The following is a 14,829-nucleotide window of genomic DNA, read 5'->3' on the forward strand; positions in this document are numbered from 1 at the left end:
TTAGATTTTTTATGGGAAGGAAAGCCACAGAGAATTGCATATAACACTTTAATAGGAGCAGTGGGGAAGGGGGGGCTAGGGCTAATGGACGTGGAGCAAAGAAAGAACAGTTTAAGGGTGAAAATCATAAGCAAATATCTAGACGAAGAAAATAAAGCAGCATGGAAAAGAACAATGGGGCATTTTTTAAACAAGTGTAGTCATTTTAATCTGGGGGACAACATTTTATGGATGAAAACAAAAAATTGGATGACGCAGGGGCTGCCAGAATTTTATAAAGAACTGATGAGAGCATGGGGAAAATTTTTAGATAATGTGCATTTTAATCCACAAGGTAGAGAGAACATTTTAAATCAGCCTTTATTCTTAAACAACTGCATTTTAAATCAAGGGAAGCAGGTTTTTTTTAAGAAATGGTGGGATGTTGGAATCATGAAAGTCAGAGATGTTTTATATGAATTCAAAGAGGGGTTTTTACCAGTGCAATACATTGTGGATGTGATGGAGGAGGCAAGGGAGGATTATAGCAGACAAGAGATTACAAACAAATATGATTTAATTAAGAATACTAAAGAATGGATAAAGAGAATTGAAAATATGGAAGAAGAAAATCAAGGAAAAGATGTGTATGTAAATCTTGGGGGAAAATTGTGTGCTTTTAAAGAATGTACTGTGAAAATGTTTTATTGTTTTTTTAGAGATGTGGTTTTCAAGAAACCTGTTGTAAATGAATACTGGCTATGGATGTTCAATGGTGTAACAGAAGAGAAAATATGGGGGAATATAAATGGGAAAATTGTACAGACTAAACTGGAGAATATGGAATATTTTATCAGGAACAAGGCAGTGTTCACAGATGTGATTTTAAGCAAAATTGGGATGGAGGAAAGTGCAATATGTAAAGTATGCCAAGATGCAGATGAAGGGTTTTTACACTTGTTTTTATATTGTGATAAGCTGAAAGATTTTAATGAGAGATGTAAAAGCATGATTTTAATTTTGAGAGGAGAGGGAAATGGGAACTTTGAGTGGGAAAAGGTGTTAATGTTGGGCATTAATGAGAAATGTAAACATGAGAAGCTGATTAATTTACTTGTGATGCTGAGGAAAAGTGCGATATGGGAAAGAAGAGTGGTGGTGAAAAAGGACAATGCTTTAATTGATGTGTGGAATGTGTTTAGGAGAAAAGTTGAAAAATATGTTGGATGTCTGTTTTATTATTTTAAATTGGAGGAAACGACTGATGTTTTTTATAATATTTTTACTCAGGAGGTGTTAAAGGTTTTAAAAGAGCTAGGGATTGAATTGTTATTTTTAAAAGATTAAACTATTTAATGACTTCTTTATAAATGTAAGTAAGATGTCTGTCAATTCAAGATTTTAGGAGTTTTTTATGTCAAAGAAAGAATCTTATGTACTTTTGTATGTGAATAATTGATATGTATGTTTGAATTGATTAATTACTTCAATAAAAAAAAAAGGCTTTCGCTTACGGCCATACCAACCTGCGCACCTGTGATTGTTGGTACATTCCAGGAAGTAAGAGGTGGCAGTAGGGAGAGAAAGGCTCTCCCATGTGTTTGTTTTGGTTTGTTTTGTATTATATTGTACTTAGTTAAATTATTTATTTTTCTTGTTTTTTTTTTTTTTTTGGCAAAGACATGGTTGAGAAAAAAAAGCAACAGGAAAGAATTTCAAACAGCTACTGGAGAAAGAATAAAGCAAAGGAAATCAACAGAGACAAGTGAGTTGAGAAGACAATGAGATTAAAGACAATGAGCAACAAAAGTATTACTCAAAGGAGGCAACAGTAATTGTTAATACTACAGAAGTAAGAGATCGAAGGGTGGAGGATGTGATAAAAGCGGTGATTGAAAAAGTTGGACTGAGTAAAGTGTTAGCGGTAAGACCAAGATTAAATAATGAGTATGAGGTAACAGTAACGGATGAAGAAGCATGTGAAGTTTTAAAGGATGGACTAACAGTAAAAGGAATTGTGTGTGAAGTGAGGAATCTTCAAGAGAGAGAGTGTGTTGTTTCATTCATGCACTTACCAGCTTATGTAACGGATGAAGAAATAACGGCAAAATTGAGAAACATGGGGAGTTAAAGTTACATCTGCAATAAGAAGAAGGTACTATCCAGACACTACAATCACAGATGGAACAAGATATGTCCGTGTGAAATTCCCTAAGGAGGTGTTATCACTGCCTTACAGCACGAGATTTGATACTGCAGAGGGAGTGCAATATTTTAGGATCATACATGATCGTCAAATGAAGATCTGTAGATTGTGTATGAAACCGGGACACATTTTGAAGGACTGTCCAGACTTTAGCTGTCGAGATTGTGGTGAAAAGGGACATTTTTCAAGGGAATGTGATGCTGTAAGATGCCCGGAGTGTCGTAAAGTATTGGTGAAATGTGAATGCTGGATTGAAGAGGATACTGAAACAGATAAAGACTATGAGCAAGTAGATGAAATGGAGAAATCACAGGATGTGGACGACGAAAAGGAGGATGAACAAACAGAACAGACTGAGGAAGAAGAAGAGAATCAAATAGGAGAAGATGCAGAGGAGGAACAGAACTACTGTGAAATGGAAAGAGAGCAAGAGGAAGAAGGACATGGAATACAAACGGAAATCTTGAAACAAACAAGAGAGGAGGAAAAGGAAAGGCAGGAAATGCAAATGATAGAGAAAGCAACGCAAGGAGGAAAAGAAGACAATAAAAATGACTGGGAAAAGGTTACAATAAAAAGAAGAAGACAACTAAAGGTGAAACCAAATTTAGAGAATGTAAAAAAGAGACTTATAATTAAAAAAAAAGAACTGAAAGAGAAAGGATTTAAAATAAGAGACTATGGTGAGAATAGTTTTGAGGTATTAATGGAGCTTGAAAAAGTTGATGAATGTTTTGTTTAAAGCGCTATATAAATAAAGGTGACTTTGACTTTTGACGGTGGAGAGAAAGAAATGAGGGGATACGAGAATTCTCAAGGCAACAGGAGGTGAAGAATTTTATATGCCGAAGTAGAATAGATTTCTTGATAAGTAAAAGGGAAATGTTGAAGTTAATAGATACTATATATTATAAGGAAACAATGTTAAGTGCCGGGAATATGGATGTTAAACACTGAGATTTCAAAAGATGAGAACTTTAAAGAACAAATAGAGGTATTAATAAAGAAGGAACAAGGAAATCAGATGTATAAGGATGAAAAGAGAATTTTAATGCTGGATTTAAAACAATAAGGGATGTTTTGTATGAAGTGAGGGGAGGTTTTTTACCTGTGCAAGCAATTTATTATGAAGTGAAAAATAATGAAAATCATGTTAATAAGAATGTTTTAAAAAAGCAATATGATCAAATAAAGGAGGCAATTCCAAAGGAATGGATAGTAAACATAGAAAAACAAGGACAAGACAGTGAAGATGATAAAATTAAGGTTTTCTCAAAAGCAAAAGGAGAAAAGGAGCCTTTTTATTTGAGTCATCTTAGGACTTTTTATGTTTTGTTTAGAAATAGTGTTTGTAAGGAACCAGCTGGGAATACATTTTGGAAAAAAAGTTTTTTTAAACCTTTAGGAAGAAGTTCTGTGGAGAAATTTTAGAAAATGGCATATTGATGTTAAAATGGAGAATCTGGATTTTTATGTAAGGCATAATATATTTTTTTTCTGAAGAGAAGTTGTATAAATGTGGAATGACTGGGGATGCATTGCGTAAAGTCTGTTGTGAAAAAATTAAGGAATTTTGCATATGTTTTTATCATGTAAAGAACTGATCATTTTCAGAGACAAAATGAAAAATGTGATTAAGAGTTTGTTAGGAGATAAAATGGATGTAATAGAAGATTAAAAGAGTTGGAATTGTATATTTTTATTTGGAATGAATGAGAAATCTGATAATCAAAATGTTATAAATTTGTTTTTAATTGTAGCTAAATATCCAATATGGTGTAGGAGAAATATAGCAAGAGACAAAAACAAAAAACTGGGATTGGGACTGGGACTGGGATTTATTTAAAGAAAAAACTGGAAGATTATATATGAACACTAGAAAGTTATTTTAATGCAGAATGTAAAATTTATGTATTTGATAAACTAATTCTAAATAACAATCCTTATGTTTTGAAAAACACTGAATGGACTGGAAATTAATTTGTAGGTTGTTTTTTTTCTTTCTTTCTTTTAGGTGAAAAGGATTATGTTTGCTTAGAAACTTTAATGTAACCTTAAATGAATATCTGCAATTTATTTAATGAAAGAGAGGTTTCTATAACAAGAATGATTTAAATGTGAAATATTTTATGTATTTTTTTTGTACTGAAATATTTTTTATAAAAAAAAAAAGAAAAAAAAAGCCCAATCTCGTCTGATCTCGGAAGCTAAGCATGTTTGGTCCTGGTTAGTACTTGAATGGGAGACTGTCACGATCGGTGTTACAGGAAACACAGGAGAGGGAACCAATTGCAGGTAAGTCCTTTATTTAAGGGGTAATCCAAAGGGGTAAACAGTCCAGGCAGGGTCAAAACCAGAATATCCAAACATAACAAAAACAAGAGACGAAGACAAGGTAAGGCAAGACAAGGCAAGAAGCGACGGACGTGAATAACTATAAACATTAAACAAGGACTCCGTAACACAGACTCAGACAGACCGGGTATAAATACACAGAAGGATAATGAGGGAACAGGAGACAGGTGGGGAACAATCAATTACTCAACAGGAGGAAGGTGACCAAATAAGGGAACAGGAAGTGATAAGGTGACAGACACCGTGAGAAAGGAGGACACCTAGTGGAAACCCAGGGAACACAACCAAGACACTGTGACAGAGACTGCCTGGGAATATCAGGTGCTGTAAGCTTTTGGGTTTTCTTCCGAACTTGTATAATGAACTGGAAATTAGAGTGGCTGATCTTTAAATAGCCTTCTCTTTGCAGCAGCTTTCGCTTACGGCCATACCAAACTGGCTATGCCCGATCTCGTCTGATCTCGGAAGCTAAGCAGGTTTGGGCCTGGTTAGTACTTGGATGGGAGACCGCCTGGGAATACCAGGTGCTGTAAGCTTTTTGGAAATTTTTCACTAATTATATAATTTGCAAAAAAAAATAAAAATAAAAAATTCAATGCCCGATCTCTGAATCTTAGCATGTTTGGTTCTGGTTACTACTTGGATGGGAGACTGCCTGGGAATAATACCAGGTGCTGTAAGCTTTTGGGTTTTCTTCCCTACTTATATAATGTACTGGAGATTAGAGTGGCTGATCTTTAAATAGCCCTCTCTTTGCAGCAGCCTTCGCTTACGGCCATACCTGGCTATGCCTGGTTAGTACTTGGATGGGAGACCGCATTGTCATATAAGTAGGGAAGAAAACATCAAAACAGTTTCTGAACTCAGAGAACAGAATAATGAGTGAAGTGGATCAATGTTTTATTTCAACACTATATTGTTGAATATACATCGATGTAGTGAAGAAAATGATCAAATTGTCATTAAAAGCAAATGGTACTCATGACATTACAGGCAATCACCAAGGCATAAATGTTGCCTAATCGATATATAACTTTGTCGCCGAATGCGGATGTACTGTTTTAATTCACGATGAATTTCCGGTTTATTGATTTATTGTGTTGTTTTTTGTTCACAGCGCGGCAACTGTAGCGTTTATCAGCTGGTCTTTGTTGGTTTTAGTGATCAGACCCATCCTCAACCCCTTGTATGGTGTACACGATGGGGGATTGTCATCAGGAAGTCATAAACATTGGTCACGCCCAAGATACGTTTCACTCAAGTCAGTCATGATATTTTGGTTTATGATTAAAAGGTTGGATAATAATTAATAAGCAACGATCTTGTATCTTATATCTGATATAAACTAGGATAATATAATGATGTTAAGTAATCGTCTCGAATGAAGACGAGGTTTAAAGCAATATTTTAATACCCAAATTCACAGAAATATTGCTTTGCATGAACAAAGAGGCCGGTTAACATGAGAGCAAAAACTAAGAAAAGGACTCGTATAAGGCCAAGACCAAGACCAAACCATTACAATTAGGATGGTGAAACTGCGGTAAATAGATTCAAACAGAAAGAGCTAACAATGTCATGGAAACATATTGTTCTGGTTTCAAAGTGTAATGCTATGAAAAACATTGCAGTTTATATCTCACCACTCTAGCTAATTTTAGGTGTACTTAGCAGTTCTATCGCGCTGTTAGGGTATATTGTACTTATTGTCATTATGAATATTTGTACGCTTATTTTCATTTCGGTATCTTAATGAGCACTTACACAATTTGTCTTAGTGTTTTTCGCCTGAATATTTTATTAAAAGATGATGAGGTATACTGTTTGAGTAGCTAACGCACTTGTCTGTCACATTTACGGTCACATTTACATTTTCACCGCTTACACTACCCAAAAAATACCCGAAACCTGTAATTCTATCATAATTAGGATAGTTAAAAATACAAATAAACTTAATGTCTGACACTTTTGTAACTGACTAAAAAACTGATATTTAAGTGCCTAAAACTGCATCCATAAACATCATTAACTTAAATGAACAAAATACAACAACCACCAATATGTGTTCACACAGTTAACTTTATTTAGATGATTCAACATTAACTTAAATGAACAAAAGATAATAACCACCAATATGTGTTCACACAATTAAATTTATTTAGATGATTCACAGAAATAAAATGACTCTTGACTTGTTAGAAGAAAAAAAAATGTGTACTGACGTAACTGCGAAAATGACTTAAGGTCCCTATGAATCAGTTCATTGAACCAAACTGTCCAGATGAATAATTTTTCAGAAGTGAATCGAACTTTGCATCACTAAAACAGATCACAAAGAAGAGGGTTTGTAACATCACAACATGGAAGGAGCGTATACTTCACAAACAGTGTAGAGATGTGCGTCTTTTTATTTAGGTTACCTGCACATGCGTTTAATCAGATGTCCAATGATTTAGAGCGTTGCCACATACAATATGAGTACGTATCCAAGACGGCCATGTTTAAAGCCTGAGGTGTATGATGGGTATTGTAGTTCCCTGACCTAAAGATCTACATAGCTTGAAAGAGGTATTAGTAAAACGTATTAAATTGAACCCCTTTGTAAAACAAAAACATATTATCAGTGTTGGGAAGGTTACTTTGGAAATGTAATAGGTTACAGATTACAAGTTACCCTGTTTAAAATGTAATAGTAGTGTAACTTTTTCAATTACTTTATTAAAGTAATGTAACTAATTACTTTTGAGTACTTTTTGATTACTTTCTAAATTTGTAAAAATTAAAGAATAATAAATAAAAGCATATACATCAACTTAAATACAGTTATCTAATAAGCATGTGACGTATTCTGTGTAATAAACTCCTGAAACATTGGTGTTTTTTTTAAACTGCTGTTTCTGTATATGATGATAGTTTTCTCAAAATAAGTAAAATGCACATGAAGTGACACAGAGCAGTTCTAGAAATTATGTTTATGTGCTTGTGTACTCCTATACTGAGGCAGGCCTATGTGTAGTAAATGAAACCATGTCTTTGCCATTAATTTAAAAAAAATATTTTTGTATGGACCTGACATAAAAAAGGTTTAAATCTTTAATTTGGGGACATGCAAAATAATTAAAAGTTCTCTCCCGAACTGCACCTTCACTTCCATTTCTCTCTTCAGTCTCTTTATTTTGCCCTGTTATCCATCTCTCTCATGACTTTAATACTCAAGATTGAAAAAAACTATACTTTACAATACAATACTACAATATCTTTATAGAAAAATCCTAATACTGTACACGAGTCATGTTTTCCCTTACAAAAAATTACCATGCTTTTATTAGCCTATATAAAAGTAAAATAACCTTGTTTTTTTGCAAATGGATTTGTATTTATTTTTAAATAAATACATTTGTAAAATAATTTTACATTTTTGGTTATCACAGTTAAACAATAGTAACCATTTTCTCTGGATTTATAGTTAAATATTAAAATGTTAATTTTCGTAAGGGTTGTGTTGTTGTCTGTCGTAGCTCCCCCTAAACCTATAAAAAAATCTGAATTTTTTTTTCAGCTAAATTCCTACTGTAACATTACAACAGATAATAATGATGTCCTTTATATAGTATTTTGAGTGATGACTGATGAGCAACGTGCTGCTGCTTGATTAAATAAATAAAAAAACAAAGACAAAAAAGCATCTTTACAGATGAAACCCAGAACAGGAGTTCTGCTTCTCTGCTCCAGCAGTCCACTCTAGTCAGTCTCTCTATCTCTCTCTCTCTCTCTCTCTCTCTCTCTCTCTCTCTCTCTCTCTCTATCTCTCTCTCTCTATCTCTCTCTCTCTCTATCTCTCTCTCTCTCTCTCTCTCTCTCTCTCTCTCTCTCTCTCTCTCTCTCTCTCTCTCTCTCTCTCTCTCTCTCTCTCTCGCATTGATTACTCTGAGTCTGATCCAAACCGTTTGGCGGAGGCGCGGAGAGCGCGCGAGTCATGACTAACAATTCATGACTTATTAGAGATTCAATTATCAAATGGCGGATTCGCAATTTAGTACATTCGGCAGGCAAATATACAATAATGATATTAAATAGTGGGGCAAAATCGGCTGCCAAGCCACCGGGAATTGTCCCGGTTCTCCCGGTGTCCAGTCCGCGCCTGATTTCCACAGACACGCAGAACGTGCAAGTCATATATTGCATTTTTGGGGCTTTATATTAACAGACACTAGTCGATGTCATGTTTTGATTCAAGTGTACTGACCTACTTTTGATTTAGTCATCCAAAATGTGGCATATTCCGTCCGCGTTAGGCATTTCGTTTTAATGACTGTATTCTACGAACCAGACTGTGTTTCCGCATCCCGGAAATTATTAGGGCGTATGTCTCAGAATAGTCAGTGCAATTTGGGAAAGAAATCAGTTAAATCTGTATGTGGATGTGTGTAAATATTCAAATGTAATCCCCTTTGTAATCGTAAAAAATTTCATAAGTAACTGTAATTTAATTACTCATTTTTTCTTAGTAACTGTAACTAATTACAGTTACAATAATTTTGTAATTAAATTACGTAACGCCGTTACATGTAACTAGTTACTCCCCAACACTGCATATTATACATATAATAACAATAAAATAACTGTTAACACATATTTAGACTAAACGACTATATTCAACAATAATACGATATACTGTACATGTGCTAAAACAGGCTAAAATAGGTTGGCTATGCTGTAATGGAGCAACCGTTGTCATGTTATCTTGTGAACCAATGGGGCGTTAGGATTTGTGTGTCCTGAAACCAAATAATTGTCTTTATCTTTAGAAAAAGACAATCGTGACCTGCTGCTGCGGTCTAAATATCCAGTCTGTCTTCATCATGAAATGATGAACCCCCATCATCAGCCCCCGATTCTGAAGATTGTGTGTATGCTTGTTTATTTTTACAGACATATTTCATCATAAAACTAGGTAAGCATGGCATTGTAATAATATGGTAAACATGTCAAAAGTCGGTCAATCGTGCATCCAGAGTTTATCTTACTGCATCTCTATAATAAATTTCTGCAATGGCTATACTTTTTACAGTGCTTTCAAGTCGGTGTCTGGGGTTGTTTTAAGAGCAAACCCTTGTTTGCCAAACTAGTGTTAAGCGACACTGGCTGCATTTTTAAAGTTAAAGAGGGTATTGAACTCTTTCACCATCTATTATTGTCAGAATGCATAATCAGTGTTAGGGGGGTCAACTAGTTACATATAGCAAAATTATATCATTTGATTACAAAAATAAATGTAATCAGTTACAGTCACTGAAAAAAAAATAATTAAATTACGGTTAATTAAATGTTAACATCTGTTACATCTGTTACATCTTAATATTTTTTTCACACACATACAGATTTAATTGATATATTTCATGAACTACCTTAACTACTCTAAAATATGAGTCAGATGTTTCAGGAGTTAAAGACGTATGCTTATTTCCTATTTTGCCGATGTATATTTATTTGTTAAATTGAACCGTTTTACCAACCTGTTGTTAGATGCCGTGGCATTTCCCTTCATAGGTGTGCAAAAACTTGATTTCAAAACCGTATCATGGCTGTTAAACTTTCTTGATGTGTTTTTAAATATGTATTTAATCTCCAAGCAAATCTGATTTTGTGGTGGTTGTGCTTTAAAATTAAATGATCACAATCCTAATTTAAGTGATGAAGGATTTTGAAAAGTCTGACGGTCATTAGTTGTTGAGCGCTCTAATGTTAACCCGTCCTGTTTACACGTTTCAAAAGATTAACGGTTAAAAACATTACAAGTCATAAACATGTAATCAAATGTTATCAGTTACATTGCTTTTTTAAAGAAATTGATATAGTTACACAATCTTTTAGATTTTAAATAGGTTCATTTGTGATCTATAACCTATTACAAAGTTCATAGTAACCTCCCCAAAACTGTGCGTAAAATAATTCCACCAAGGTCTCAGCTACAGCTAAACGTTAAAACAAAAACTTAAGGTCCTTGTTGGCAGTTTTGTGAGGAGTGTGTGTGTGTGTGTGTGTGTGTGTGTGTGTGTGTGTGTGTGTGTGTGTGTGTGTGTGTGTGTGTGTGTGTGTGTGTGTGTGAAAACCGCGTGGTTTGAAAGAAAACTGTTTTAGTTTATATATGTGATTTTACTACAAACTATAAGCATTCTAACTTAGAAACATATGTTTTTATTTATTTTTTATTTTCCAACCAAACCGGTTGTTCACAGTTAAAAAAGTCATAGGAATGTTTATTGTGTTTTGAAAAGAAAGTAAGTTATGATATATAAATAATCATTGTTTTTATTGTTTAACATCAACCACAATGCGTTTATGTATTTATTCTGCTTCATGTATGCAACGGTTACCGTACACACATTCAAGAAAAATGCATAAACTCAATTGTTTTAAACAATCTAAACCATTTAGTCTGTCATTAAAAACCTCTTACATTTTTTTTTCTTCATGCATCTATTTTCATCTGTCTCTGGACTCTTGCTAAAAACATTTGAGTGCTGACATGAATCCTACATGAAAGCTAAAAATAATACTTTTTTAAACTATTTTAAACAGCATGGTTAACAACACCATTTGTAAAGTGAGAAAGAATGTCAAATCTATTGTATTAATTTCTGTGAAACATTTGTAGCAACAAACACTTTTGGTTTCAAAGAAAACTTATGACAACTCATTTTCAATCTAATATAGGTATTTTCGTGTTTGTGACCTATTTTGTTTGTTTGTGTATTTATGTACTTGTTTGAGTGTATATTTGTATTTATCTTGTTTGCCCGTTCATGTTTTCTGTATGTTTAAGTTTGTGTGTGTGTGTGTGTGTGTGTTTATGATTGTATGGTTGTGTTTGTGTACTTGTTTGCATTCTCAGTACGTTTATGTTGAGATAAACAATATTTTGTTAAACAACATTTTTCTATGGTCTGGCTTGTTAAAAGATTTCACATCCTTTTGACCAGTAAATGAACTTTCAGCTAACCTCGCGATCACAGGCCTAAGCCATAAAGTTGAAATTGTCACCCTTTGATCACGGAATACACTAATTTTTTTTAACTTTAGCTGACCTGCAGCACACCATTTACAACACCCGAACCCCGGCAATACTAATTAGATTACAGTTGAGTTGCAAACCCCGAAAACCTTTAGATGTTTTACAATCTACGCTGACATGGTCGTAACAGTAAACACAAATACATCAGATGCGTTTCTACGCACTACTTGAGATTAAATATTTAGCCTTTCCTGTAATCCTGTAGGCGGGTGTCGCTGTTGGACAGTGTTTTCTCTACTTCTGTTGGCCTTCTGTAGCAAATTGTAGCTCCGTGTAGCTGTTTTTATTTTATTTTTTTCTCTAGAATCTTTATCTTCCTATTACTCTCTGTTTTTTAAAGTGGTAAAATATAACTTAATTCACACCATATTTCTGATATTATCGATCAATATTATCAGATTAACTTTGATCGTTCACTTTTATTTTATTTCCGTGAGTGCAGTACACCTGCAAAGCGTTAGCACTCGTTAGCTTGTCATTAGCGTTTTCATTCAAACCTATCGCTGTTTTCTTTTCTCCTCTCCCTCGCTCCAGTTTTTCACAAGTTCATCAAACAACCGCAGTAAAAATATTTCATCAAACACGGTGAGTAATGGCTTCTCCTATCATTGTTTCTTGCACCTCTTGCCACATGTACAGTTTATCTATCTCTGTCGCTGATGAGGGATTCACATGTGATAAATGCAGGGAAATAGTTAGGCTGACAGAGAAGATTTCAGAATTAGAGACACGCATCCAAACTTTAATTGAGGACAGTAAGAATGTTAGGGCTCTAGATACGGCTTTGGATGCGTCTAGCTCAGGGATTCCTGTACATTGTTCGGTTCCGGAAACAGAGCCCCTGCAGCAGGGCAACTGGGTGACGGTGAGGCAGCGTAGTCGTGCGTCAAAACACAGCTCTTCTGTTCCGATCAAAACATTAAACAGGTTCTCCCCACTCAGTGATGCACCCACTGAGAAACCTGATGAAAGTGCTCTAGTTATTGGTGATTCTATTGTACGGAACGTGAATATAGAGACACCAGCCACCATAGTCAAATGTTTACCGGGAGCCAGAGCGCCTGACATCTTGGCAAATTTAAAAGTGCTGGCTAATGCTAAACGTAAATACAGTAAGATTGTTATTCATGCCGGCGCTAATGATGTTCGACTTCGCCAGTCGGAGATCACTAAAAATAACATTAAAGAGGTGTGTGAAATTGCAAGCACGATGTCAGACACTGTAATATGCTCTGGTCCCCTCCCTGCTTACCGTGGTGATGAGATGCATAGCAGATTGTCATCACTCAATGGCTGGATGTCTAAGTGGTGCCCACAGAATAACATAGGTTTCATAGACAATTGGACGAGCTTTTGGGGCAGACCTGACCTGTTTAAAAGAGATGGTCTTCATCCCTCCTGGGGTGGCGCCACTCTTCTCTCTAGAAATATGGCAAATAGTCTTAGTGTTTATACTTGACTAACTGGGGCCCAGGTCAGGAAGCAGACAGACTGGCTAAACCGACCGTCTGCTAGCTGCCTCCCGTCACAGAGGTCAGTTAATTCTCAGCACATAGAGACTTTTTCACCTAGATATCATACTATAGAGACTGTGTCTGTTCCCCGAACTAGAAAATACAAAAAACGTCCAAACCAAGTTAAGATTAACAATTTAATTGAGGTTCAACAAATAAAAAACAGAAGCAATATGGATAAACAAATGATAAAGCTTGGCTTATTGAATATCAGATCCCTTTCTACGAAAACACTTTTTGTAAATAATATGATCACTGATCATAATATAGATGTACTCTGTTTGACAGAAACCTGGCTAAAACCTGGGGCCTCATTTATAAAGCGTGCGTACGCACAAAACGGGGCTGGAAACGTACGTACGCCAGTTCCCACGCAAAGGTTGTGATCTATAAAAAACAAACTTGACGGGAGAATGTGCGCACCTTTAAGCAAACTTTGAGCCGTGCGTACGCACATTCTGGAGACAAAGGGAATTGGCGACACCGATGGTGAGGTCGTGAACTGAAGTTAGATTGTAGAAAATAAATGTGAGAAGAACGATTATAAGAATGAATGACATTTAATTTTCACTCCATTTCATACGTTATATCCACATTATCATGAAGATTAAATCCAACAGTGTTATTTGTGCCGATTGTTTTAGGCTATATACATCTAGTAAAATCCAAACGTAATTCAAAATGTATTAAAAGTAAAATAAAATAATAATCAGCGCTGCCTTACAGTCACATTGTCCACAACGGGAGCACAGGAGGACATGGCGCGATACATGTGATAGCCTACAGAATAGCATGAAATACCCTTTTATTAGAGAACTGCAGAACACAGTGTAAAAAGGAAATATTTTCCTTAATGTACATAGCCTATATCATAAAATGTCAAAGTCTGCAAATACAGTCATGAAGCACAATCGCTACTCATCATCGGTCCTAACTATTACGGTGTTCATTACAAAACCGTCAAGAAGCATGTGTTCACTATAACATTTTCGTCTTAAATTTTTGCCCACAAATTAATTAAGTGATTTTGTCAAGGTGTTAACGATCAGTCTATTTGCTAGAAACATATAAATTCTCCGGTGACCCGGGTATGTAATGCTTCATGATGGCACTCCTGGCACTGTTGGAGGATTACGCTAATGGCAAAATAAGGAGAGAACGAGTTTTCAGGGACCATGATGATTTCCTGGCCCATGATGATGACTGGCTAATAAGCCGATTTAGATTCCCTAGAGCTGTGCTCTTGGATCTATGTGCTGAATTGGGTCCAGTATTAGAGAGGGCAACACGCCGGAACCATGCCATCCCAGTCCAAATACAAGTCCTCACCACTCTGGGGTTCTTGGCAACCGGCTGTTTCCAGCGGGAATTGGCAGACAGGTAAATTAATAATATAAAAAAACTATAAGTAATCCTCAAATTTGTCTCTAAGACCTTTTTGTATATGAAATAATTCTATTGGAATCTATCATCTCACCCTATAGGTCTGGTATATCACAGCCGTCCCTGAGTGCCATAATATCTGTCGTTTTAAATGGTATACTTAATATGGTTAGTCGATACATCAGGTTCCCCTACACTGTGCGAGAACAGGCCGAAATTAAAACGCAATTTGCAGCAATGTCTGGTTTCCCAAATGTAATCGGCGCAATTGACTGCACTCATGTTGCTATAAGGGCACCATCTGAAAATGAATTTGC

At 35.3% G+C, this 14,829-nt stretch overlaps 1 non-coding gene across 1 annotated transcript; it reads left to right on the top strand.

Moving 5' to 3' along the window:
* The first annotated feature begins 4,957 nt into the window (after positions 1-4,957).
* On the top strand, positions 4,958-5,076 carry LOC132125773 (5S ribosomal RNA). The gene has a single exon (XR_009427158.1). It is a non-coding gene; the product is annotated as a 5S ribosomal RNA (ribosomal RNA).
* The last annotated feature ends 9,753 nt before the right edge of the window (positions 5,077-14,829 follow it).

This window comes from Carassius carassius, chromosome 43 (assembly GCF_963082965.1).
Source record: "Carassius carassius chromosome 43, fCarCar2.1, whole genome shotgun sequence".
Taxonomy (NCBI): Eukaryota; Metazoa; Chordata; class Actinopteri; order Cypriniformes; family Cyprinidae; genus Carassius; species Carassius carassius.